This window comes from Procambarus clarkii, chromosome 56 (genome assembly GCF_040958095.1).
Source record: "Procambarus clarkii isolate CNS0578487 chromosome 56, FALCON_Pclarkii_2.0, whole genome shotgun sequence".
Classification (NCBI taxonomy): Eukaryota; Metazoa; Arthropoda; class Malacostraca; order Decapoda; family Cambaridae; genus Procambarus; species Procambarus clarkii.
The window spans coordinates 26281894-26309099 of record NC_091205.1 but is presented as its reverse complement, the minus strand read 5'-3'; the positions used below and the strand labels follow the sequence as shown (position 1 = coordinate 26309099).

Here is a 27206-nt window from a genome sequence, read left to right as displayed (position 1 = left end):
AAACACCATACATATGCCATATAAGTACCATACATATGCCATTATAAGTACTATATGCCAAATTAAGTACCATACATATGCCCATATAAGTACCATTCAAAATAATCTCTAAGCAAAGGAATAATATAGAAATTGCTTTATTTTTATTACCCATTTTTATTGAGCTAGATATTTTTATTATTACATGTTTTTCAACTCATTTTTCTTAATAATATGTTGAGAAAACACGATGAAATTTTTGATATTTGAGATGGCTGTATCTCGGTAAATATGCGTGTAAAGGCCTTAATATTGAAAATTAGCAAAGAAAGCCTTTACAGAAAGAAATATAAATTGCTGTGGTAAACACAATGGTACCATTTTCAAAGCGATTCTATGGCTAGTTTTGATTTTGAGTTTTGAGAAAAATGACGATTTCGCCCGGGCTGCGATTCTCTCCTGGCAAAAGGCTGTGTGGCAGAAAATGTAAGCTGGTCGCCAAAGTGACATACTGTCCCGTTTTCTGATTTGGGTCCTCTGGTAGGTTAGGAGAGGACACCTTAAATTGACCTTTTCTTGACGTTGGGAACCTTAGGAGGACGGGCTGAGTTAAGTACTATACATATGACCATATAAGTACCATTCTCATGCCCATATAAGTACCATACACTGTAACAATATATGTACCATACACATGACCATAAAATGGCCATATAAGTATTATACATAGGCTCGTGTAAGTACCATTGATATGCCCATATAAGTATCATACATATGCTCTTCTAAGTACCATAGATATGTCCTTGTAAGTATCATGTATGTGTCTTTATAAGTACCATACATATGCCTTTATAAGTACCATACATATGCCAATAAAAGTATCATATATGTCTTTATAAAATTAGTATTTTTCATGTCTTTATATGTGCTATACATATGTCTGTATAAGGACCTTCATATGTCTTTATAAGTACCATATGATGTCATTATAAGTACCATACATATGCCATTATAAGTGCCATACATATGCCATTATAAGTACCATACATATGCCATTATAAGTGCCGTACATATGCCATTATAAGTGCCATACATATGCCATTATAAGTACCATACATATGCCATTATAAGTGCCATACATATGCCATTACAAGTATCATACATGTCTTTATAAGAATCATACGTGTCTTTATAAGTACTGTACTTATGACTTTATAAGTACCATACATATTCCATTATAGGTACCATACATTTGCTATTATAAGTACCACACATATGGCATTATAAGTACCATATATTTCCTATGATAAGTACCACACCTAAACCATTATAAGCACGATACATATGCTGTTATAAGTACCATACATATGCTGTTATAAGTACCATACATATGCTGTTATAAGTACCATACATATGCCCATATAAGTACCATACGTATGCCCATATAAGTGCTATTCAAAATACTCTCTAAGTGAAGGAATATTGTAGAAATTACTTAATTTTCATTACCCATTTTTTATTCAGCACTTTATTATTATTATTACATGTTTTTCAACAAATTTTTCTTAATAATATGTTGAGAAAACACGATGAAATTTTTGATATTTGAGATGGCCGTATCTCGGTAAATATGGGTGTAAAGGCCTTAATATTGAAAATTAGCAAAGAAAGCCTTTACAGAAAGAAATGTAAATTGCTGTGGTAAACACAATGGTACCATTTTCAAAGCGATTCTATGGCTAGTTTTGATTTTGAGTTTTGAGAAAAATGACGATTTCGCCCGGGCTGCGATTCTTTCCTGGCAAACGGCTGTGTGGCAGAAAATGTTAGCTGGTCGCGAAAGATCCGATTATAAGTACCATATATTTCCTATTATAAGTACCACACATATGCATTATAAACACCATACATATGCCATATAAGTACCATACATATGCCATTATAAGTACTATATGCCAAATTAAGTACCATACATATGCCCATATAAGTACCATTCAAAATAATCTCTAAGCAAAGGAATAATATAGAAATTGCTTTATTTTTATTACCCATTTTTATTGAGCTAGATATTTTTATTATTACATGTTTTTCAACTCATTTTTCTTTAATAATATGTTGAGAAAACACGATGAAATTTTTGATATTTGAGATGGCTGTATCTCGGTAAATATGCGTGTAAAGGCCTTAATATTGAAAATTAGCAAAGAAAGCCTTTACAGAAAGAAATATAAATTGTTGTGGTAAACACAATGGTACCATTTTCAAAGCGATTCTATGGCTAGTTTTGATTTTGAGTTTTGAGAAAAATGACGATTTCGCCCGGGCTGCGATTCTCTCCTGGCAAAAGGCTGTGTGGCAGAAAATGTCAGCTGGTCGCCAAAGTGACATACTGTCCCGTTTTCTGATTTGGGTCCTCTGGTAGGTTAGGAGAGGACACCTTAAATTGACCTTTTCTTGACGTTGGGAACCTTAGGAGGACGGGCTGAGTTAAGTACTATACATATGACCATATAAGTACCATTCTCATTCCCATATAAGTACCATACACGTAACAATATATGTACCATACACATGACCATAAAATGGCCATATAAGTATTATACATAGGCTCGTGTAAGTACCATTGATATGCCCATATAAGTATCATACATATGCTCTTCTAAGTACCATAGATATGTCCTTGTAAGTATCATGTATGTGTCTTTATAAGTACCATACATATGCCTTTATAAGTACCATACATATGCCAATAAAAGTATCATATATGTCTTTATAAAATTAGTATTTTTCATGTCTTGATATGTGCTATACATATGTCTGTATAAGCACCTTCATATGTCTTTATAAGTACCATATGATGTCATTATAAGTACCATACATTTGCCATTATAAGCGCCATACATATGCCACTACAAGTATCATACATGTATTTATAAGAATCATACGTGTCTTTATAAGTACTGTACTTATGACTTTATAAGTACCATACATATGCCATTATAGGTACCATACATTTGCTATTATAAGTACCACACATATGGCATTATAAGTACCAAATATTTCCTATGATAAGTACCACACCTAAACCATTATAAGCACAATACATATACTGTTATAAGTACCATACATATGCTGTTATAAGTACCATACATATGCTGTTATAAGTACCATACATATGCCCATATAAGTACCATACGTATGCCCATATAAGTGCTATTCAAAATACTCTCTAAGTGAAGGAATATTGTAGAAATTACTTAATTTTCATTACCCATTTTTTATTCAGCACTTTATTATTATTATTACATGTTTTTCAACAAATTTTTCTTAATAATATGTTGAGAAAACACGATGAATTTTTTTATATTTGAGATGGCCGTATCTCGGTAAATATGGGTGTAAAGGCCTTAATATTGAAAATTAGCAAAGAAAGCCTTTACAGAAAGAAATGTAAATTGCTGTGGTAAACACAATGGTACCATTTTCAAAGCGATTCTATGGCTAGTTTTGATTTTGAGTTTTGAGAAAAATGACGATTTCGCCCGGGCTGCGATTCTCTCCTGGCAAAAGGCTGTGTGGCAGAAAATGTAAGCTGGTCGCCAAAGTGACGTACTGTGCCGTTTTCTGATTTGGGTCCTCTGGTAGGTTAGGAGAGGACACCTTAAATTGACCTTTTCTTGACGTTGGGAACCTTAGGAGGACGGGCTGAGTTAAGTACTATACATATGACCATATAAGTACCATTCTCATGCCCATATAAGTACCATACACGTAACAATATATGTACCATACACATGACCATAAAATGGCCATATAAGTATTATACATAGGCTCGTGTAAGTACCATTGATATGCCCATATAAGTATCATACATATGCTCTTCTAAGTACCATAGATATGTCCTTGTAAGTATCATGTATGTGTCTTTATAAGTACCATACATATGCCTTTATAAGTACCATACATATGCCAATAAAAGTATCATACATGTCTTTATAAGTACCATATGATGTCATTATAAGTACCATACATATGCCATTATAAGTGCCATACATATGCCATTGCAAGTATCATGTCTTTATAAGAATCATACGTGTCTTTATATGTACTGTACTTATGACTTTATAAGTACCATACATATGCCATTATAGGTACCATACATTTGCTATTATAAGTACCACACATATGGCATTAAAAGTACCATATATTTCCTATGATAAGTACCACACCTAACCCATTATAAGCACGATAAATATGCTGTTATAAGTACCATACATATGCTGTTATAAGTACCATACATATGCTGTTATAAGTACCATACATATGCTGTTATAAGTACCATACATATGCTGTTATAAGTACCATACATATGCTGTTATAAGTACCATACATATGCCCATATAAGTACTATTCAAAATACTCTCTAAGTGAAGGAATATTGTAGAAATTACTTAATTTTCATTACCCATTTTTTATTCAGCACTTTATTATTATTATTACATGTTTTTCAACAAATTTTTCTTAATAATATGTTGAGAAAACACGATGAAATTTTTGATATTTGAGATGGCCGTATAGTAGGCCAAAAAGTGAGTTCTGGCTACTAGGTACGACAGACATATATATATATATATATATATATATATATATATATATATATATATATATTATATTATATATATATATATATATATTATATATTTTATTTATTTATACACACAAAGTAAGTAAGTAATCATCAAAAGAAGGCACCAAACCGTTATACACAAAGAAACGGCCTGTAGCAGCCATTTAACTCCCAGGTACCTATTTACTGCTAGGGTGAACAGACATTCAGGGTGAAAAATTATGCCTATTTCCGTCCTCCACCGGGACGAAATCCAGAACTTTAGGATTAAGAATCCAGAGCGCTATCCACTCAGCCGTCAGGGCGAGTGGAGCAGACACTGACGGCACTCCCCCCTCTTGAGGAGGCAGACTATACACAGTTTGAAATGTAGATATGGAGCCCAATAGGCTCGAGAATCTTTACACCAGTTGAGCTTCGGCTGTTTGGTCCCGTCTCTTAACTTCCGCAAGTACACAATCCTGAGGGTGATCTGGGTACCCACAATAGGTCGTGTGAACCACTCACACCTTCCCAGAACCACAAACAAGTATTTAACCAGACCAGTTTAATGTAATTACGGTATAACTAGAAGCTAAGCTTCTGTAGGTCAGCCTCTAGTTTCTCTGCTGACCAGTGTAACTTTGGTTAGTTTCCCTACTTGTGGAGCTAAGGGGGGGGTTATAGCCCCCTTTTTTGAAAGCAAGACTAGGGACTAGGTTAGCACTATAGTAGTACTACCGAGGAAGTAGACACTTATTAAGTCTTGCCGAGAGTTAAGCCCGATGTTAATATAGGGTAAGTTAGTCATGCAAGAATGCTGGCAAGCCAATATAGGATGGGACAATCCACTAACTACTCCCTTACCAAAAATGTGGCAGCAACTTTAAATTTTTGCAAAGTTTTATGTAAAAAATAAAAATTTATTTAGATGAAACTTAGACAAACGTTCTGTATGGTGTATATCTGTAAAGATGCACATTTTGGAGGAAATTGGTTTAAGTCAACTTCAACCACAGATGGCAGTGTGTTTAATCTTATATTTTCAAGTAACAAAATTGCATCTTTCATTGTTTTCAATTTACACCTTATATGTAGAGTCGACATTTCTACAATAATCATAAAACACTATTACTTAGTTCATTTTTTATAAATCATTGCAAACATGAAATATTGGCATATAATTTTGGGGGAACTTTGACTACTTTTACTAGTAACACTAAACCTTTTTGGGTAATCCTTTTTTATCCGAATCTTTTTATATACTAACATTATGAGTGTCCTAGAAATGTCATTTGAAACTTGTGGCTTTTAGTTAATTATCGAAAATGTGTAAAATTCGTTGCTAAAAAATATATGCATCGCCTGTTCTGTATAGGATGTGATACTGAAACCTAGTTGTATATATAAGAAGGGCTGCAAATGTTCTATTAAAAAAAAAAATTATTGGTTGACATTAAACATTTAAGAGCGTAATACGCCCCCTTAACCAAGAGCGTTTACCACCCATAATGACAACTTCAGTGGCATTACTAAATGCATGATACTAGGAAGGTGTGTGTGAGAGAGAGAGAGAGAGGGGGGGTTAAGTCAGTTTAGAATTATATTCTAGAGGTCTATGAACATCAAATTATACCAGATCCGGGTTGGGGGTTCAGGATAGCATCATCTAGCAGCCTAGTTAGACACCTGGCCGCGAGAACAGTGCGCCCAGTAGTACGAATCACGCTTAATTATACTACGGTAGGATAAAAGGCCATTAGTTTGAAGTAGAAATTTAATTCTAACATTCAAAGAAGAGCCAAGAATCAGCAGGTGGTGTCAGCAAGCGAGCTCTTGGATCGGAAGACCAAGTGTTGACGGGCAGTGCATCGTTTTGTTCCGTCGTCGTCGATGTCCAGTAGAGAGTATCCTCGTCTTCTGTCGTCAGGCTGTAGTTGGCCGGACCTGGGGAGGGGACGATAGAGTTAACATTAGGAAGGTCAGGTTTAAAGTATTTAATATTACATTGTTATCGTTACGTAAATTCAGTTCATTAAGCCTTTGTCAGACACTAGCAACCTTCACTATCGCTTACATGATTACTATAGGAGTGCACTTATTGTATGGGGGCCCACTATCCGCAGTATAAATTAGGAACAAACAAGAATGGGCTCTTTAAGACAGACAGACATACTAAAGCTTTAGAGTTCATTAACAATGCTAGAATATTGTTAAAAAGAAAAAAAATTTTACATCCTTAAGATTTACATATTCGGGTTCAGAAAATCTCTAGTTACCCGTGTTACTAGAATAAAATCTCTAGCCTGATTCATTTAAAGTAGTTATTATAACATGTTTTACACTTTGTTTTCTATTAGCAGTTTGATTATGGGTTTCCCAACGTTAATGTACACAAGTTTGTAATAAATACTTACCAGAGTTTATAAGGTTGAAGGCCAGACATTAAGGGCTAGCCTCTGGCATGATACAAGTGGGGGTAGAGGAGCGTCACAGGCCAGTTTGGGTCAGCTGTAGTGCCACACGCAGCCTTAGCTGCACTTCATCCAACCTTAAGGAGTCGGCAAGGCAAATCTGAAATATTGGTAGTTATATTAATATTTAATAAGTATTTAAAACACTATAGTACACTTTATTAGTTCCAGTACTAGGGGGCCAGGTAGGGAAGGGGGCGCAACAAGGGACAGAAGACAAGGGGGAAGGGAGGGGGACGCAACAAGGGGCAGGGGAGAAGGGGGGGGGGCGCAACAAGGGGGCAGGGGGGAGGGAGGGAGGGGGCGACGCAACAAGGGGGCAGGGGGAGGAAGGGGGCGACGCAACAAGGGGGCAGGGAGGGAGGGGGCGACGCAACAAGGGGGCAGGGGGAGGGAGGGGGCGACGCAACAAGGGGGCAGGGGGAGGAAGGGGGCGACGCAACAAGGGGGCAGGGGGAGGAAGGGGGCGACGCAACAAGGGGGCAGGGAGGGAGGGGGGGGACGCAACAAGGGGGCAAGGGGGGGGAGGAGAACCACCACCCATACAGCTCACCTCCAAGAGACGAAGCTGGAACTGTATACCAAAAGTGAGGTAAAACACACTGACGTGCTTTTTGTCTCCTCTTCATTTTATACCCCGACAGCCCACCAAACCCGGCCGCTGATTGGCTGACATTCACCCTAAAACTCACCCCCATTGGTTAACGTTTTGCGAGTCTGAAGTGTCAATTAACAATGGCCAACAGCCACTCCTTCACTTCCACAAATACGAACGAGTCTCTAATGAACCAATAATGATCCCCAGCTTGAATGTTTGAAATTGTTAATTTCAAATTCTAATTCACAAACCAAATACAACATTCTATTGTAAATGTTGCAACAGAACAACAGGTACAACAGAGCAACATCTGCAATAGAATCGACAGTGAATCGTCCGTCAGTCAAGAACTGTTAACGGCCCCTCGACAACTACAATATACAATATACAATAACACTAACAAACCCAACAACCCAAAGTTCCTAACACAACACTGGATGATATTAATATGTGCTTTCAATTGCCTTAAAATATTGCTCACTAATGAAAAATTAAGTGATTTTATCATATCAAAATGTGAACATTTATGCTTTATAACTATTTACCTCCAGGATGACGTTGTTCAGAATATTATTCTGCACAAGTGGCGTCCTCGACGATCACCACGTGACGCCGGACGGGTCCTCGGCGCTCCTCTCGTCCTTCAGAACAAGACTTCCCGTCACCTTCCTCGCTCTTCCTGTCTCCGTCTCCCCAAGGTACTCCTCGAGCGCCTGGAGTATGTCTCAAGGATGTGTTATAGGATGTCAGGGGGTACAGGGTACATGTGCGGGGTTATAGGGTACATGTGCGGGGTTATAGGGTACATGTGCGGGGTTATAGGGTACATGTGCGGGGTTATAGGGTACATGTGGAAGGTACAGGGTACATGTGGAGGGTTATAAGGTACATGTGGGAGGTACATTGTACATGTGGGAGGAACATTGTACATGTGGGGGGTACACTGTACATGTGGGGGGTACATTGTACATGTGGGGGGTACATTGTACATGTGGGGGGTACATAGTACATATGGGGGGGTACATTGTACATGTGGGGGGTACACTGTACATGTGGGGGGTACATTGTACATATGGGGGGTACATTGTACATGTGGGGGGTACACTGTACATGTGGGGGGTACATTGTACATGTGGGGGGTACATTGTACATGTGGGGGTTATAGGGTACATGTGGGGGGAACAGGGTACATATGGGGAGAACAGGGTACATGTGGGGGGGGGGCTTATAGGGTACATGTTGTGGGTACTGGGTGCATGTGGGGGGTACAGGGTATATGTAGGGGGGTACAGGGTACATGTGGGGGGGTTATAGGGTACATGTTGTGGGTACTGGGTGCATGTGGGGGGTACAGGGTATATGTAGGGGGGTACAGGGTACATGTGGGGGTACAGGGTACATGTGGGGGTACTGAGTACATGTGGGAGGTTATAGGGTACATGAGGGGTACAGGGTACATTTAACTGGTACAGGGTACATGTGGGGGTTATAGGGTAGGTACATGTGGGAGTGTATTGGGTACATGTAGGAGGGTATAGGGTACATGTGGGAGGGTATAGGGTACATGGGGGGTACAGGGTACATGTGGGAGGGTACAGGGTACATGTGGGAGGGTATAGGGTACATGGGGGGTACAGGGTACATGTAAGGGGTTACAGGGTACATGTGGGGGACTATAAGGTACATGTCGGGGTACAGGGGTACAAGTGGGGGGTTATTGGGTACATGGAGGGGGTACAGGATACATGTGGGGGATATACGGAACATGTGGAAGGCTAAAGGGTACATGTGGGGGATATAGGGTAAGTGTGGGGGGTACTGGGTACATGTGGGAGGTACAGAGCACATGTGGGGGTACAGGGTACATGTGGGGGATATAGGGTACATGTGGGAGGTTATAGGGTACATGTCGGAGGTTTAGAGTACATGTGGGGGGTTATTGGGCACATGTGGGGTTTATAGGGTTCATGTGGGGGATACAGGGTTCATGTGGGGGATACAGGGTTCATGTGAGGGGTTATAGGGTTCATGTGGGGGGTTATTGGGAACATGTGAGGGGGGGGGGGTACAGGGTACATGTGGGGGATACAAAGTACCTGTGGGGGTACAGGGTACATGTGGGCGGGTTATAGGGTACATTTAGGGGGGTACAGGGTACATGTGGGGGTTATATGGTACATATAGGGGTACAGGATATATGTAGGGGGTTATATTGTATATGTGGGGGGTTATAAGTTACATGTGGGGGGTTATAGGGTACATGTGGGGGTACAGGGTATTATTTGGGGGTACAGGGTATTATGTGGGGGTTATAGGGTACATGGGGGGTTTAGGGTACATGTGGGGGTACAGAGTACATGTGGGGGGTTATAGGGTACATGTGTGGAGTACAGGGTATATGTGGGAGGTTAAAGGGTTCATGTGGGGGCTGCAGAGTATATGTGGGGAGGTTACTGTGTACATGTGGGGGGTTACTGTGTACATGTGGGGGGGTTACTGTGTACATGTGGGGGGTTACTATGTACATGTTGGGGGTTACAGTGTACATGTGGGGGGTTACTATGTACATGTGAGGGGTTACTGTGTACATGTGGGGGGGTTACTGTGTACATGTGGGGGGTTACTGTGTACATGTGGGGAGTTACTGTGTACATGTGGGGGGTTACTGTGTACATGTGGGGGTTATTGGGTACATGTGGGGGGTTATTGGGTACATGTGGGGGGTTATAGTGTAAATGTGGAGGGTACAGGGTACATGTGGGGGTTATAGGGTAAATGTGGGGGGTATAGGGTACATGTGGCGGGGTACAGAGGTACATGTGGGGGGTTATATTACATATGTATGGGGCTATAGGGTACATTTGGGGGGTACAGGGTACATGTGGGGGGTTATAGGGTATATGTGGGGGGTTACTGTGTACATGTGGGGGGTTACTATGTACATGTGAGGGGTTACTGTGTACATGTGGGGGTTACTGTGTACATGTGGGGGGGTTATAGGGTATATGTGGGGGTTCATAGGGTACATTTTGGGGTTATAGTGTACATGTAGGGGGTACAGGGTACATGTGGGGGGTTATAGGGTACATGTAGGGGGTACAGGGTATATGTGGGGGTACATTTTGGGGTTATAGTGTACATGTGGCGGGTACAGGGTATATGTGATAGGTTACAGGGTAAATGTGGGGGTTATAGGGTACATGTGGGGGATTCAGGAAACATGTGAGGAGTACAGGATACATGTGGGGGTTATATGGTACATGTTTGGGGGTACTGGATACATGTGAAGGGTTATATGGTACATGTTTGGGGGTACTGGGTACATGTGATAGGTTAAAAGGTACATGTGGGAGGTTATAGGGTACAAGTGGGTGGTACAGGGTACATATGGGGGGTTACAGGGTACATGTAGAGGATATAGGGTACATGTAGGAGGGTATAGGGTACATGTGGGTTTTTTTGGGTATATGTGGGGGTACAGGGTACATGTGGGGTGTACAGGCTCATGTGGGGTGTTATATTGCACATGTGGGGGTTATTGGGTACATGTGAGGGGTTATAGGGTACATGTGGGGGGTACAGGGTACATGTGGGAGGTTATAGGGTACATGTGGGGGGAACAGGGTACATGTGGGGGGTACTGGGTACATGTGGAAGGTTATAAGGTACATGTGCGGGGGGGGGGGTTTAGTGTACATGTGGAGGATACAGAGTACATGTGGAAAGTTATAGGGTACATGTGGGGGGTTATAGGGTACATGTGGGGGGTTATAGGGTAAATGTGGGGGGTACAGTGTAAATGTAGGTGGTTAAATTGTATATGTGAGGAGTTAAAGGGTACATGTGGGGGATACAGGGGAACATGTGGGGGTACAGGATACATGTGGGGGGTTATATTATTTATGTATGGGGCTATAGGGTACATTTGAAGGGGTACAGGGTATATGTGGGGGGGTATAGGGTATATGTGGGGGGTACAGGGTTATAGGGACCCAAATTCTGGCTCTCTGCACCTATTCCCAGTTTGAAATTCGACTTTTTATACCAAAAATATAACAATTACTGAAAGCGGCAGTGGGTCACATTTTGCCCAAACCCCCCTGCAGTTTCAAAATATCCCTAACATCCCAAATTCGATACCTGAGCCATATTTTGGACCCAAATTCTGGCTCTCTGCACCTATTCGCAGTTTGAAATTCCGACTTTTTATACCAAAAATATGCCAATTACTGAAATCGGCAGTGGGTCACATTTTGCCCAAACCCCCCTGCAGTTTCAAAATATCCCTAACATCCCAAATTCGATACCTGAGCCATATTTTGGACCCAAATTCTTGCTCTCTGCACCTATTCGCAGTTTGAAATTCTGAATTTTTATACCTAAAATATGCCAATTACTGAAAGCGGCAGTGGGTCACATTTTGCCCAAACCCCCCTGCAGTTTTAAAAATATCCCAAACATCCCAAATTCGATACCTGAGCCATATTTTGGACCCAAATTCTGGCTCTCTGCACCTATTCGCAGTTTGAAATTCCGACTTTTTATACCAAAAATATGCCAATTACTGAAATCGGCAGTGGGTCACATTTTGCCCAAACCCCCCTGCAGTTTTAAAAATACCCCAAACATCCCAAATTCGATACCTGAGCCATATTTTGGACCCAAATTCTGGCTCTCTCCACCTATTCGCAGTTTGAAATTCTTAATTTTTATACCAAAAATATGCCAATTACTGATAGCAGCGGTTTGACACATTTTTGCATTTTTATCTATAAGGATATTAATTCCCCTGAAATTTGTTCCCGAGAATGTGGAGCCCCCTCGTCATCAAGGTAGACTAGATTGTGCGAGTTTAATTTACAGTTACAATCACTGGATGCGGTGAGTGTTGGGTTGGTGGCGTTTGGTTGACGGTTTTGGGCTGGCAGTGCCGGGCAGGTGGTACCTTAAATTGAATAGATCACAACATACTACATCGTGACCGCCGCGCTACATGAGGTGATGGTACCAAACGTGCTGTAGTAAAGAGACAGTTGCTTTGCGATACAGTTACTGCTGTACCGTTGGTGCTGCTGTACCAACCCCACCCCACAAACGAAGGAGTCTCTCGTTGCACAAAGAGCAGAGAGCAAACACATTTTCCTAGCACTGAAGGCAAGATTGCGCATATTATAAAATATTTATATAAAAAAAAACGCAGCGTTCGCACAAAAAATTTTCAAGAGGCAAATCTCTCGTAATTTTTGTGAGATCTTTCCTCCTCTGAACGAAGGTGCTCAGAACTCATAATATTCGAGATGTTTTTATATTTTAGTATGAAAAATAGTAAATTATTTAGGCTATTATGATGCTCTGGGCCTTAAGGAGATGATATCTTGCTTTAAAGATGCTTCTTACTACGCCTGGTGTCTTTAAGATAGTTAATTAATAAATGACATGGGAGAAGAGACGAAGGTCGTCCTGGAATATAATTAGAAATTCAATTAAGTAATTCATAATTTATTGGATTTAACTTTTTCATCAAGAGACTGCATTTTTTTTTAAATATTTTAGTGATAGAATGAAATTCTTTTTCATCATCTTCAGCCTTTGATGTTGAAGTGAACACGGAATGTTGTAGGAACGAGCGAAAGAAAACGGGTTGAGGGCGAGAGAGCGAGATAAAAACGAGAGAAGAGACAACTAGACAGAGAAATAAACAGAACGCTATGAAACAAGAGAGAACGATACTGAACGCGACGGAAACTTAGCAAGACGGAAGACTCACACAGCCTCTGGTTTAACTGCGGGATCACCATACCCCGTGCTACTTGGAACTCTGTGTTCCAGGTAGCGAATCTTAAACAACAATAACTCTGGTGGAATCATACCTCACATTCATATACACATTCAAGTATAAATTAATAGTAAAGGAAATTTCTATTTAGCTGTAGTTATATTGTTATTGTTGAAGCGACTGATGACTTTATTGATGAAGCAATGATTGTAGCTATAGACACCGTCTGTAGCTACAGCTGGAGCTACAGCCGAGGCTACAGCTGGAGCTACAGCTGGAGCTACAGCTGGAGCTACAGCTGGAGCTACAGCTGGAGCTACAGCCGAGGCTACAGCCGAGGCTACAGCTGGAGCTACAGCTGGAGCTCCAAGACCAAGATACACTAACACTTATAAACACAGTGTTGATAATGTTTGAATACAGTACATATACATATAATATATAATTGTATCTGCTTGAATTTTTAATTCAAATATTACAATCCAAAATTAAGAAGGCAGAAAATGTTTAAAACTCAATGAAAATTCAGATTCAATATTTTGAAAGTTTCTAAAATGTTAGACAGGTCCCAGCGGCTGACAATACTAAAATCTCAGGCTTAAATCGTTCTCTCTCTCTCTCTCTCTCTCTCTCTCTCTCTCTCTCTCTCTCTCTCTCTCTCTCTCTCTCTCTCTCTCTCTCTCTCTCTCATGCGTGATGCAGCTCCTTAAAAGAGTTTGCGGTAGGACCGAATATATATTGAACTAAATATCTCTCGCACATATTCAAAACTAAAAATCTCAAAATTTCAGAAAAAAAAATAATATTGAATTGCCTATGAAAAAAAGAAAAAGTATTCATAGTAAAATCGTTTACTAATATTAGTAAGTGTGTAAAGTATCGGATAACAGGGTGCTTCGTTTAAAGCAAAGGTGAAATATATCGCATTATCAAGGTTTTATATGAAGTGCTCGTTCGAGGCTGGAAGCATTCGCAGGGCATCGAAATATTTTATGACATGACAGTCCGATGAAGAGGAGTGAGAGAGACGCGAATAGGGAGGTTACCTTGAGGTGCTTCCGGGGCTTAGCGTCCCCGCGGCCCGGTCGTCGACCACCGAGATACATATTCGAAATATGCCGGGAAGGTGGTACCTAAATTGAATAGATCACAACATACTACATCGTGACCGCCGCGCTACATGAGGTGATGGTACCAGACGTGCTGTAGTAAACAGACAGTTGCTTTGCGATACAGTTACCGCTGTACCGGAAATGGGAGAGGGTAGGAGCAAGAAAGATGAGAAGGAATGGGACAAGAGGATGGGAGGAGAGAGAGATAGAACAAGAGAGAGAGAGATAGGAAGCGAGAGTGGGAGGATAAAGAGAGATAAGGGAAGGGAAGGGACTATCAGGAGAAAGCGTCTCTGACGTCAAGAAAGAACTCTGTATCTCCCGTTTTTTCAAGATTTCTCCACAAGATTCCGTTTATCTGTGATTTACAGAATTGCTGAAGAGATCATCTAGGATCATTACTCCTTTCATCGGCTTTTCTTTAAAACTGCGAAGTAAACAACACCGAATTACATGAAAATATCAACAAACAAATTACGAATGTTCAGCACGAGATCATGACGTCAGAGGAGATATCGACCAATGAGGGAGCCAGTTTCTACGCATCAGCTGACTGTCGTCATGACAACCATTCACCTTATATAAGCACCAGAGACGTAAACATTAGCAAAAATAACTTCATAATAAAGCCAAACAGCTGATTAACGTCAACAAAGTTTTATTTTTAGAAACGTATTGGAGCTGCCTCGTATGGGACACGTATATAGACAATCGACTTGAGAATGGTCCAGGACGGACCGAAATGTCGTCGTCCCTTCAACTTCTACTGTGTGGTCTGGTCAACATATTAAAATAAATTTTGCATGATAACTCGATCAGTTTAACTATTGCTAGTTCGTGGATACTTTCCGTCCATGCTTTGAGGGTTTTTCCGTCATGAAATGAAACACACATGAGTTTGAGTTTACTCTTCGCGTGGTTTACCTAAGTTCCTCGCACAGCTGCATTGAGTATACACTTAATTTACATATATCTCGTCTGGATATGCAAATGAGGGAGTGATCAATTATCATATACCACTGTCACGTCTCCTGTCTCTCTCACTCTCTGACCCTCTGTCTATCGCTATCTTCCAGTTTCAGTCTTGGTTTCTCTTTTTTGTCTTTCATTATCATTATCATTATCACTCACTCACTCACTCACTCACTCACTCACTCACTCACTCACTCACTCACTCACTCACTCTCACACACTCACACACTCACACACTCACACACTCACACACTCACACACTCACACACTCACACACTCACACACTCACTCTCACTCTCACTCTCTCTCTCTCCATGTTCACGCTCAAGGTAATCAGGTTTGGCCAATGTGTAACGCTATTTTCATTCATAAATAGGCGGAGCGGCAGCCGAGTTAACGAGCACTTGGTGCTTGTACTCGAGGCCGAGGTGGGTCTGCAGGTCAGGTTTCAGAGGGTAGACCCGTGTTTAACCACGCCACTTTGAGGTAAACTGCCAGACACCAACCAAATTCAGGAATTGTTCATATTATTCATGAAAAAAGTCCAGGGATATGTATAAATATATGTACAAGTGCAATTACAGGTACAGGTGCAATTACAGGTAGAAGTGCATTTATGTAAGTCCATGTGCGGGTACATACGTAAGTCCGAGTGAAAGCTAAGATATGATTGCATGGTCAGTTATAGGTTCAAGTCCGTCCCCTGAGTGGTAGTTGGTCCCCATACCCATCCCGTGAGTGATAGTGGGCCCCATACCCATCCCGTGAGTGGTAGTGGGCCCCATACCCATGAGGGGTAGTGGGCCCCATACCCATGAGGGGTAGTGGGCCCCATACCCATGAGGGGTAGTGGGCCCCATACCCATCCCCAGAGTGGTAGTGGCCACCATACCCATCCCGTATGTGTTAGAAAAATTATATTGTCACGTAATGGATTCAGGCGCTTGGCTCCATTCGCTCAACTAAACAAGTTACAGTACTAATGAGCTAGTTACATAATTTAACATACACTAACAATATGTTCATCGTATGTCAAAGCAACATTACCATGACCCCCATGCAGTGGGCGGGGGTTAAACAGGTTACAATGGCCCACATGGCCTCCTAGTAGACAGCAAACTAGGAATAATTGGCTAGTATTTCTAATAGTAAATCAATTTGAATATAATGCTTGCACATTTCTTGAACAATTGTAATTAGAGTTATCTCTAACGGTATCTAATTTTCGCAGCTCTTCACATAGTGATGCTGGGATGTGAGAATAATTAAGCTGACATAGTTTTACATTTAGTCAGACCTACATTGGTGAGTAATATCAACTCCCTGAAATACTTATAGCAGTAGTGACAGCTATAATTGTGAAGCGTAAAGTAGCGTACTAAGCAGAGAGGGTCTAAAATCGAATGTCGACATCCCCAAAACATGATCCCGGTTCGACACCCGTAACTGGAATTCTCCAAAACGCAAGGTCTCCAATACTTCTTTTCCCAGCGGCAATAAATGAAAACTTCCAGTCGTGAAAATTTCATTACATATCATTAAGTCAACCTAATTTCGACTATAAAACATTCACGATCGAACTACGTGGTGATCTCCTCACTCCTTGGCTAATGACCTCTGCCCCTACAGCTGATCCAAGCAATCCAGTTGTTATGTTTGAAGCAATTAGAAATGAGCTGGCCTCAGTACCTGGCTGTTTTTAAATGGCTATTAAGGAGCCAGGAGGTAATATATATATAGAAGGGGTGCCAACTCTGGTGCAAGTGTAAGGACCCATAGCCTCGGAGAAGAAAATATAGAGTACTCAGAGAAGACCTTGTGTATTTCTCCTTATATATATATATATATATATATATATATATATATATATATATATATATATATATATATATATATATATATATTGAATGACATTATGTTCCACCATCGCCTTAGAGGAGCCGGTTCCAGAGCCTCCAGTTTTCAAGGTAGCAGGGCAAGACATTTTTTTCCAAGATGATTAGAAATACAAAATTCTGAGCCCCATTTTCAAACTCAAAACCCGCCGATGAAAACATTTCAATTCCCTCTCATAACCCCTCGACTGTTTTAATAAATGAACGAGAAACCAAAACACAAGCGGCCAGCGCACAAAGGCCTTCAGAAGGCAACAGTCTTACCTTTTTTTGTGTGTGAATTTCAACAAAAGGTCCAGGAACAAAGAGCAGGATTACAACACGCCTCAAGGAGTCGGTGGAATGCCCTTACCTCTTGGCTGGGCACACCAGCTCAATGCTTCCTCCATCTTTAATTAATCCTTTGCATCTTAAGGATTTCTTCCTTTTTTTCCCACCCCTTTTATCACAAGTCTCAGAGAACATTTTTAATTGTAGTGAATATTTCGAGGTTTTATTTATATTTGTTTCCGTCTATCTGTAACCTTTTTTTGTGCTTTTTAGTCTTGTATTCTGTTGGACATTAGACTTTTGTTTCCCCCTCAGACCACGTTTTCTGTTGCACATTCTCCTTTTATGTTTCCCTAGATCACGTTTTCTGTTGCACATTCTCATATTACGTTTCCGTGAATTTGCGTTTTCTGATTACTACTCATTAATTTCACCTTCCGAAATCAACCATTCAATTATATTTTCTCATTTCCAGTTTCTCAGGACTAGCTTCCACTCGCCATTTTATTATTATTATTATTTACTTACGACTTATTTCCTTTAATTGGTAGACTAACTTAGAGCAGACATTAAGCAGACATTCTAAACATACATATATTAAGCACACAAACTACGTCCGATTTCAATTACTGCTAAACATTTCCTACCAGTATTTACCTGAATTTACATCAGGGGCCACTAATACTAGTGGCCTCGACGAGGACAGGAAGCTGGCGGCTTGTCAATGGTCCCTCTCGTCCCAATTGGCCGTGATGAATGATATTTAAAAAAAGTTGTCCCTCTAAATACGTTTAAAGGTACATTTTCTCTCAGTAAACAGCGTAAATATTAGATAAAGAAAATGGAGAGAGAATTCACAAGAGATTTTTGCTCTGAACATAATGATATAAACACTATTTTGTCGCTTTATTTATTTATAATTATTATTTTTTCTTACGAAGGAGTTTTTCTAAAGCTTTGGAGAGTTGGAATGGGTTTAGAGAATGCTTTGAGAGCCCAATGAGACTTTACTTGCATATTTAAAATTCAAGTGGATGACGTTGACGTGGGGAGGGGGGGGGGAATGGGTGTGGGGCGGGAGGAATGGGGTTAACAAACATTTCCAACACCTGTCGTAGCTCAGTCGATTAAGGCAGTGTCTGGGATGCTCCCGGACGCAGGTTCGAATCCTCGTCATGGCCCTTGTGGATTTTTTCATTTCCAACACCCTAATTCACAAGCCTTGTCTCCTTATAACTCACGTGGCCCCACAAAAATTAACTCCATAGTTAATTTTCACACTATTATGATCTGACGCCTCGGGATGTGTTTCGCAAGGTCACTCCTTACATTCTCAAAGACTAATTTACCATGCTGTTGTTGTTTTAGATTTAGCTACTTAGAACGAAATGTCCATGTAGCACGGGCTAAGAGAGAGAGAGAGAGAGAAGAGTAAGCCACCCAAAAGGTGGCTTGGGCATGAATAGCCCATAAGTGGTGGCCCTTTTGAGCCATTTCCAGTATCAATAGATGATACTGGAGATCTGTGGAGGTGCAACTGCACCCTGCGTGACGGGAGATGTCTCCCGTGAGCACGGACTATTGATTGATTGATGAAGATTAAGCCACCCAAGAGGTGGCACGGGCATGAAAAGCCCGTAAGTGGTGGCCCTTTCGAGCCATTACCAGTATCAAAAGATGATACTGGAGATCTGTGGAGGCGCAACTGCACCCTGCGTGACGGGAGATGTCTCCCGGACCAAGTGGTGACCAAATGGTCAGCACGGACTATAGTGAGCCCGTAATTTATCATGATTGATAAAGATTAAGCCACCCAATAGGTGGCACGGGCATGAATAGCCCGTAATTGTTATTTATCATGATTTGCACAGGTTTATATTCTCTTTGAGTGAGGTGGTACAGAACAAGTGGATTAAACAAGCGGATGAATGGCAAAACATATTACGGGCTCGCCATAGCCCGTGCTACATGGACACTTCGTCCTGAGTAGCTAAATCTTTAACAACAACAACAACAGCATAACATAAGGGATATTAATAGGGTATTACACGCCTCAACATAAGTGGCTTGGCTCTATGTTGGCTCGGGGTCTTGTAATTATGTGTTAGCACTTAACGCTCAATACCGTCATCTTAGGAGCGAGCCTCACTCCCCATCTTGAGGTTATCTTGAGATGATTTCGGGGCTTTAGTGTCCCCGCGGCCCGGTCCTCGACCAGCCCTCCACCCCCAGGAAGCAGCCCGTGACAGCTGACTAACTCCCAGGTACCTATTTACTGCTAGGTAACAGGGGCATTCAGGGTGAAAGAAACTTTGCCCATTTGTTTCTGCCTCGTGCGGGAATCGAACCCGCGCCACAGAATTACGAGTCCTGCGCGCTATCCACCAGGCTACGAGGCCACATCTTTATAGATTTTCTAGTTTCTCTTTATCCTTTTTTTTTAAGTGAGGGTTCCATGCCGCGGATACATATTCAAGAGTAAGCCTAACATATGATGGACACGGGAGACATCTCCCGTCACGCAGGGTGCAGTCGCACCTTCACAGATTTCCAGTATCAGCTCTTGATACTGGTAATGGCTCAAAAGGGCCACCACGTACGGGCTATTCATGCCCGTGCCATCTTTTGGGTGGCTTAATCTTTATCAGTCAATCAATATGATGGATATAGGACTCCGACGTTAGGCCTAGGTAAAGCTTAGGTTAAGCCAAAATTAGGTACGATTAGTTTAAGTAAAGTGTTTTGAGTTTTGGAGATTTCCATTTCCCACGATGGCCTCTGATTGCATGATAGATTGTGTCAATTAATGAAAGCTTATTCTCTCAAAGTAGTAGATTATATTCTTAAGTTCCATATAAGAAGCATGAGGAAAATAAGAAGACTCACATGAGTAAGGACACAAATATATGGAAGAACACACATATAGGTAGGTTCGGACGTAGGTTCGAATCCTCGTCACGGCCCTTGTGGATTTGTTCTTATGGGTAAGAATATATGTGTAGGTCAGAACACACACACAAGTAAGAACATCACACCCACACTACCATCAGGTGAGCCTCCCCCCCCCCTCCCCCTCCCTATGTAGGCACACATATACCTGAACATACATGTCGATTTTCCCCATCCCACCCAATCACTGAAGGAAGGTTTAATGACCATCTTCCCTCAGAAGCCCCAAGCATATCCGGCCGTGTGAATGAGGACGGCCAGCTACATTGAACGTCGTAACCCCCCCCCCCCCTCCCCCCCAAATGACCATCTATTCTGAACGACATCCCTTACCATCACCTTCTTCAGCGACTGCCACCATCATTTCGCCTCTGCCACCGCCTGACGACTCGGGGAAAGGGTAAAAAAATATAGAGATGTCTCTTATGGTTCATGTTGGCTGCTCGCCCAGTAGTGACTTATGGAAGCAAACTCCATATATAGAGCTTTAACTGTAGATACGATAGAACGAAGAGCTCTGGAACCCAGAGCTAACAGGACCTCAAGTCTCTCCAACCAACGGTACTTCTGGTCGGGCTCACCATAGCCCGTGCTACTTGGAACTTTTTGTTCCAAGTAGCGAATCTTTAACAACAACAACAACAACTTCTGGTTTTCGATAATTTAAGTGCTAGTTTAATGCTATATTTTCAATATGATGATTCTTGAGGTTATCTTGAGATGATTTCGGGTCTTTAGTGTCCCCGCGGCCCGGTCCTCGTCCAGGCTTCCACCCCCAGGAAGCAGCCCCTGATAGCTGACTAACACCCCAGGTACCTATTTTACTGCTAGGTAACAGAGGCATAGGGTAAAAGAAACTCTGCCCATTGTTTCTCTCCGGCGCCCGGGATCGAACCTGCGACCACAGGATCACGCGTCCAGTGTTCTGTCCGCTCAGCCGCCGGCTGATGGGGGCGTTAGGGGCACATGGTGAGTTAACACATGTGGGGAAAGTGAACTTTCGACTCTAGGGACGTAAAGGTCACAGATAATCTCTGTAATTCAACAGGTAAACGGCATTTAACCCCCACTCTCCCCCATACTCCCCCATACTCCCCCACTCTCCCCCATACACCTAACATAACTGATCTAGAAGACTGGACAGTACTAGGAACTTGGGTCCAATACCATCGACGAGGCCTGGGTAAGGAGATCACCGTTCTGAAGAGGATTGATGACATTGATGCTAAGAATTCCCATTACCTTCTCCCTCAGGTGCTCGTCCCTCTCCAGGTTGACATTGATGGAGGTCTTCGCTAATCCACAACAGCCATTATATCACATGAAAAGTTGGATTAGAGGACAGACTCTTCCACAGCGAACACGTGGACGAGTAACGAACACGTAGAATGGACTGGAGGAAGATGGTTGAGGCCAATTCCTCCTACAGCTTTAAAAACAGACACGACAGAACTCCTCAAGGAAATTGTAAGAAGCGTTGTACCACATATAGTGATGGGGAGGAAAGCGGGGCCCAAGAGCTAGTCCCCCCTCCCGTGTCGCACCTTACTCCCTCAGTCACCAGCTGACAAAATGCACCCCCCCCCGCCCCCCGATAAACTATAAGTATTCAGGGAGTTTTTAAAAAGAGATATTCCTCTGGGCTTCCCTGGGGGTGGGGTCAAGATAATGTTGAAACCTGGGAATAAAGTTTACAGACAAAGACTTTCTCTACTTTATCAGACATGTTTTCTTCTGTTGTTGTGTCGTTATCTCAGTTGTGTTTACTAGTTGTGTTTTTACGGGGGTTGAGCTTTGCTCTTTCGGCCCGCCTCTCAACTGTCAATCAACTGTTTTACTAACTACTTTTTTTTTTTTCCCACACCACACACACACACCCCAGGAAGCAGCCCGTGACAGCTGACTAACTCCCAGGTACCTATTTACTGCTAGGTAACAGGGGCATTCAGGGTGAAAGAAACTTTGCCCATTTGTTTCTGCCTCGTGCGGGAATCGAACCCGCGCCACAGAATTACGAATCCTGCGCGCTATCCACCAGGCACGCAGGATTCGTAATTCTGTGGCGTTGTGTGGATGTGTGGGTGCCTGTGGGTGCCTGTGGGTGCCTGTGGGTGTGCCTGTGTATATGGTCTCAGTACTGACTCCCAGTGGAGCGAACAGTTACTCAAGGTACATTAAATAAAACACAGACAGACTATAAGAGCGGTGGGAGTCACTGGGTTAGTCAACCAACAGCTTGCAAGGCGGGGTTCAGGAACTAACATTCGATATTGCGAGTATATTTAGGTGAGAAAACGCTTATGCACGCGCGCACATGCACACACACACAGATGACCAAAGATCCAGAGCTCAGCCACCACAAGCACAACTAGATGAGTACAACTAGGTACGTACACACACACACACACACACACACACACACACACACACACACACACACACACACACACACACACACACACACACATACACGCGCACACAAATACACTCCACTGCCAATAACAATTTGCATATCAATCAACAAAGCTTGCTCTCCATCAGCCGGAAATTTCTGTTTGGTTTGCCTACGTTTATAAACCAAACTATTGTGGATGGCACAATGTACAAAGTTGTGTCAATAAACGGCGCACAAATATACTGACTTCCTGGTATTCACTTCATAAAATATTAGTTTGGGAAGAGAGAACGGCATGAGTGGGCCAGCAGGCTTGGTGGGCCACGAGAATGAGTGGGCCTCGAGGATGAGTGGGCCACGAGACTGAGTGGGCCTCGAACCTGGGTGGGCCAGACAAGAGCTGCTGTTCATGGACTAACGCAGTATGATGCACAACCAGCACCACACACCAAAATCTCGGACGTAGGTTCGAATCCTCGTCACGGCCCTTGTGGATTTGTACACACGCCCAAACTTTCACCACAAATCACAAATTTTAGTGTGTGATTTTCACGGCAACCTTTCATCACAAATATTCTCAGTGATGTGGTAGTGGTGGTGGTGGTAGACGGCACATCTGTTAGCTATTCACATATGTGTTACTTCCACACCTGACATCCACATAACTGAGGCTTAACTTACACCACCGGCGATTACGTTATCCAGTGACCCAAGTCCAAAGGCTACCATAATCCCTACTCTCCAAGACTATGAATACTGAGAACGCTATCAAGGAGCCAACGCTGATGTGAGATATATATATATATATATATATATATATATATATATATATATATATATATATATATATTATATATATTATATATATAAACCAGTATAATAATAATATAGGATAATACAAATTAAATTATCCTCAGCATTGTTGAGAAGTCCTTCTCGTAAAGCAACCCGTCCTTAAATGCCCGAAACGCTGTGCGTATTAGTGGCTTTAGTTATAGTAAAAACTTGCTGTATCTAGCAAGCCAACATTCTGCTTGTGGCTCATTATGTATGTATGTATTTTTCCCTAAACATACATTCTCGTTATCAATAACTTCTCACGCGTCTTTTACTCTCCCTTATCAATCTCTCACTAACTCCTTACCAACCTCACTCCCCAAGATAGCCAAGCTCTCTCTCTCTCTCTCTCACGCTCTTATGAACCTCTCTCACCCACTCCATTACCAAATCCTTTGATCATAAAAGTTAAAAAAGACAATTATGAAACCGCTTCAGTTTCAACAGAGTCTTATTAACTTGATTGTAATGCTTAACTTTCCTCAAAATGCTTCATTATTCAGCTTCGGAACATTATCGAGAGGCTCTCAACAGCCATAAATTTCTAATAATAAACGGACTGAGCCTATCTGAAGAATATTGTACATGAAAAAGCGTAGGCCAACTACACGCACTTTTCTAAATCAAAATTTGCGCCAATCTTTCCTACGAAGGAGTACAAAGTGTTCAGAAGAACATTCAGAAGAACCTTGATAACGACATAGAAACAAATACTCAAGACATCATTCAGAGGGAGTTAACAAGGGAGGGAGTTGATTGGAAACAAAATACGAGTCAACAAGTGGAACCCTTCAACCATCAGTAGGGTCTTTAGTGCTGTCCACTCATGGAATCGTAAACAAAAATATTGCAAACACAAATTACTATGTTTGACCAGACCACACACTAGTAGGTGAAGGGACGACGACGTTTCGGCTTGAAAATGGTCCATGACGGACCGAAACGTCGTCGTCCCTTCACCTTCTAGTGTGTGGCCTGGTCAAACTACTTCAGCCGCGTTATTGTGACTCATCGCCTGCATAAATTACAACTTGCCTTGTATCGCCCGCGGTCCACGGAGACGGCCCAATGTCAAGGCCGGTGGTGATAAATCCCTAACTCCTTACACCGTGTAATTCAAATCAAGATTATAGTATTGGGATTGGTAATCCTCGCCGTCAAATATACCACTGGACCACCAGAAACTCGGAGCTCGTCTGAAACGTGTGTCTCACCGCATCTCATCTTCAGAGCGTTAAAATTAGCCAAATGCGGTTCATCCAGCAGCCGTTCGAACTATTTCTGAATGAAAAATTTCACATGAATCACGATGACAACGTTCGAACTTTGTTCAAGCATTGTTTCGCTCACTTGTAAACTAACGCCAAATGGCATTAACCCCGGCCCGTCCTCATTAACAAATTCAAAATGCTCGTTAATTCAGCCATCAAATCCCCCGTTTATGACTGAAAACACAAGACTCACAACTGATGATGGCTGTGTCTTTCTCGAGCTGTGCTTCGCTAACTACTTCTGCTCGAATCGCCACTCTGATAATGCTTCACCCACGTACTTCAAATACAAATAATCGCCAAATAATCTAAACGCCGAATCTAACCTAACTGACGCCTATACATAGAACTATAATATATATATATATATATATATATATATATATATATATATATATATATATATATATATATATATATATATATATATATATATATATATGAGAACAAACGTGTTTTATTAGTGCGTTATCGTGCGTATCTCTGACACAGTATCTCTATCTCTCGTATGTATCTCTGACACAGTATCTGTATCTCGTGTGTATCTCTGACACAGTACCTCTGCGTGTCGGGTGTATCTCTTGACACAGTATCTCTGTCTATCTAGTGTTTCTCTGACACACTGTCTCCTAAAGTGTGTCTGCACCGTTTCACATGGTGTGGCTCTGACACTCCCCATTAAGATATAATGGGTGCGAGAGTCCCATTCTGCGCTCTACCGTCATTACCTCATGTTCGAGTAATGGTTGGTTTCCTGTGGACCAGAGCGTAATGGGTGAGTCTTATTCCCCAAAGCGTCTTGTCTGTGGCCAAATTCTGTCTTTAATCCATTATTTGATGTTCAGATCGCGCCGAGGCAGAAGCGGTAAAATAGTTAAGTGGACAGCTTCCCCAGCTTCGTCTGCTGTCTCTTCAGCGTAAGTTACTTTCATAAGATAGCGTTTAAGCGTAGAGCGAGTGTACATGGTTTACTTTGTGTAAGTGAGATGATTCTCTTTTATAAGCGAGTTTACGCTACCTTGAGCCGATCTAAGGTAAAGTAAGGTGATTATCAGGAGAAAGCACTAACCCAGTACGACTAAATAGCACATGGAAGGGAGATATGTGGGTAGGCATATCTGATACGACGGAGAAATGGAAAGGTTTCAATCCCCTGTGGTCCAGCTAATTGGACCATAGGGGATCGAACGCCGACTTGTATGAAGAAAGGCCGTCGCGTGACTGGGTTAATGTGAGCTATGAAAGCCTGTCCCAGTGAGGTGAGGTTAACACTGGGGTTAATTCTGTTGCCTTGTGGGTTGGCTAGTGTACTGGTGGTATCCTGGCACTCGTGGTATCCTGTCACTCGTGGTATTGTTGTTGTTTAAGATTCGCTACCTGGAACACAAAGTTCCAAGTAGCACGGGCTATGGCGAGCCCGCAGTGTGTAGCCTCGCACTCTAATACACTGGAGATTAACCCGATCGTAAAACAGGACAAATGTAACCAATATAAAACGTTTCAATCAATCCTTCATGGAGAAAAGAAAGTCTTGAAAAAGAAAAAACTTGAGGCTTCCTTAAACTTGGGGAAAGAACTGGAGCGAGAGAGCGAAACTTTAAGAGAAGATATCAGTCGTTAAGAGACTTCCTGCCACTTAGTGCGTGCCACACCTCTCACAGGGCTACACCGCCTGCCACACCTCTCGTGTCACACCTCTCACAGGGCCACACCGCCTGCCACACCCCTCAGTGGGTCATACCACACCTCTCCGGAAGAAGAATGCCGGACGCACTCAGCTGTTCTTTCCAGTTCTTTCATGGGAGAATTCTAATATTAGTATTTTCACCTTTTTTTCTTATTATTTCCCGTATATATTGTATAGGGCTCATCTATTATTGTATGAGGTGTGTGCGTGTGTGTATATATTTATATATGTGTGTGTGTGTATATATGTGTGTGTGTGGGGGGGGGGAGCAATAAGAGCTGAGAGATTGTGTATTTATGCTTATTGGCAATGTTCAAATGCATTTGCAAGTTTTTACCCTCTAAACTTTGCGCCGCTTCATTTATAAACCAGTCGAGCTAATCAC

The 27206-nt window shown here is 41.9% G+C and overlaps 1 long non-coding RNA gene across 1 annotated transcript; it reads right to left on the bottom strand.

Moving 5' to 3' along the window:
* Positions 1 to 6348: 6348 nt before the first annotated feature.
* On the bottom strand, positions 6349 to 25051 carry LOC123770943 (uncharacterized). Its single transcript, XR_006774422.2, has 4 exons — positions 24899 to 25051; positions 8203 to 8370; positions 7003 to 7159; positions 6349 to 6532 (listed from the first exon to the last, which is right to left on the bottom strand). It is a non-coding gene; the product is annotated as an uncharacterized lncRNA (long non-coding RNA).
* Positions 25052 to 27206: the final 2155 nt, after the last annotated feature.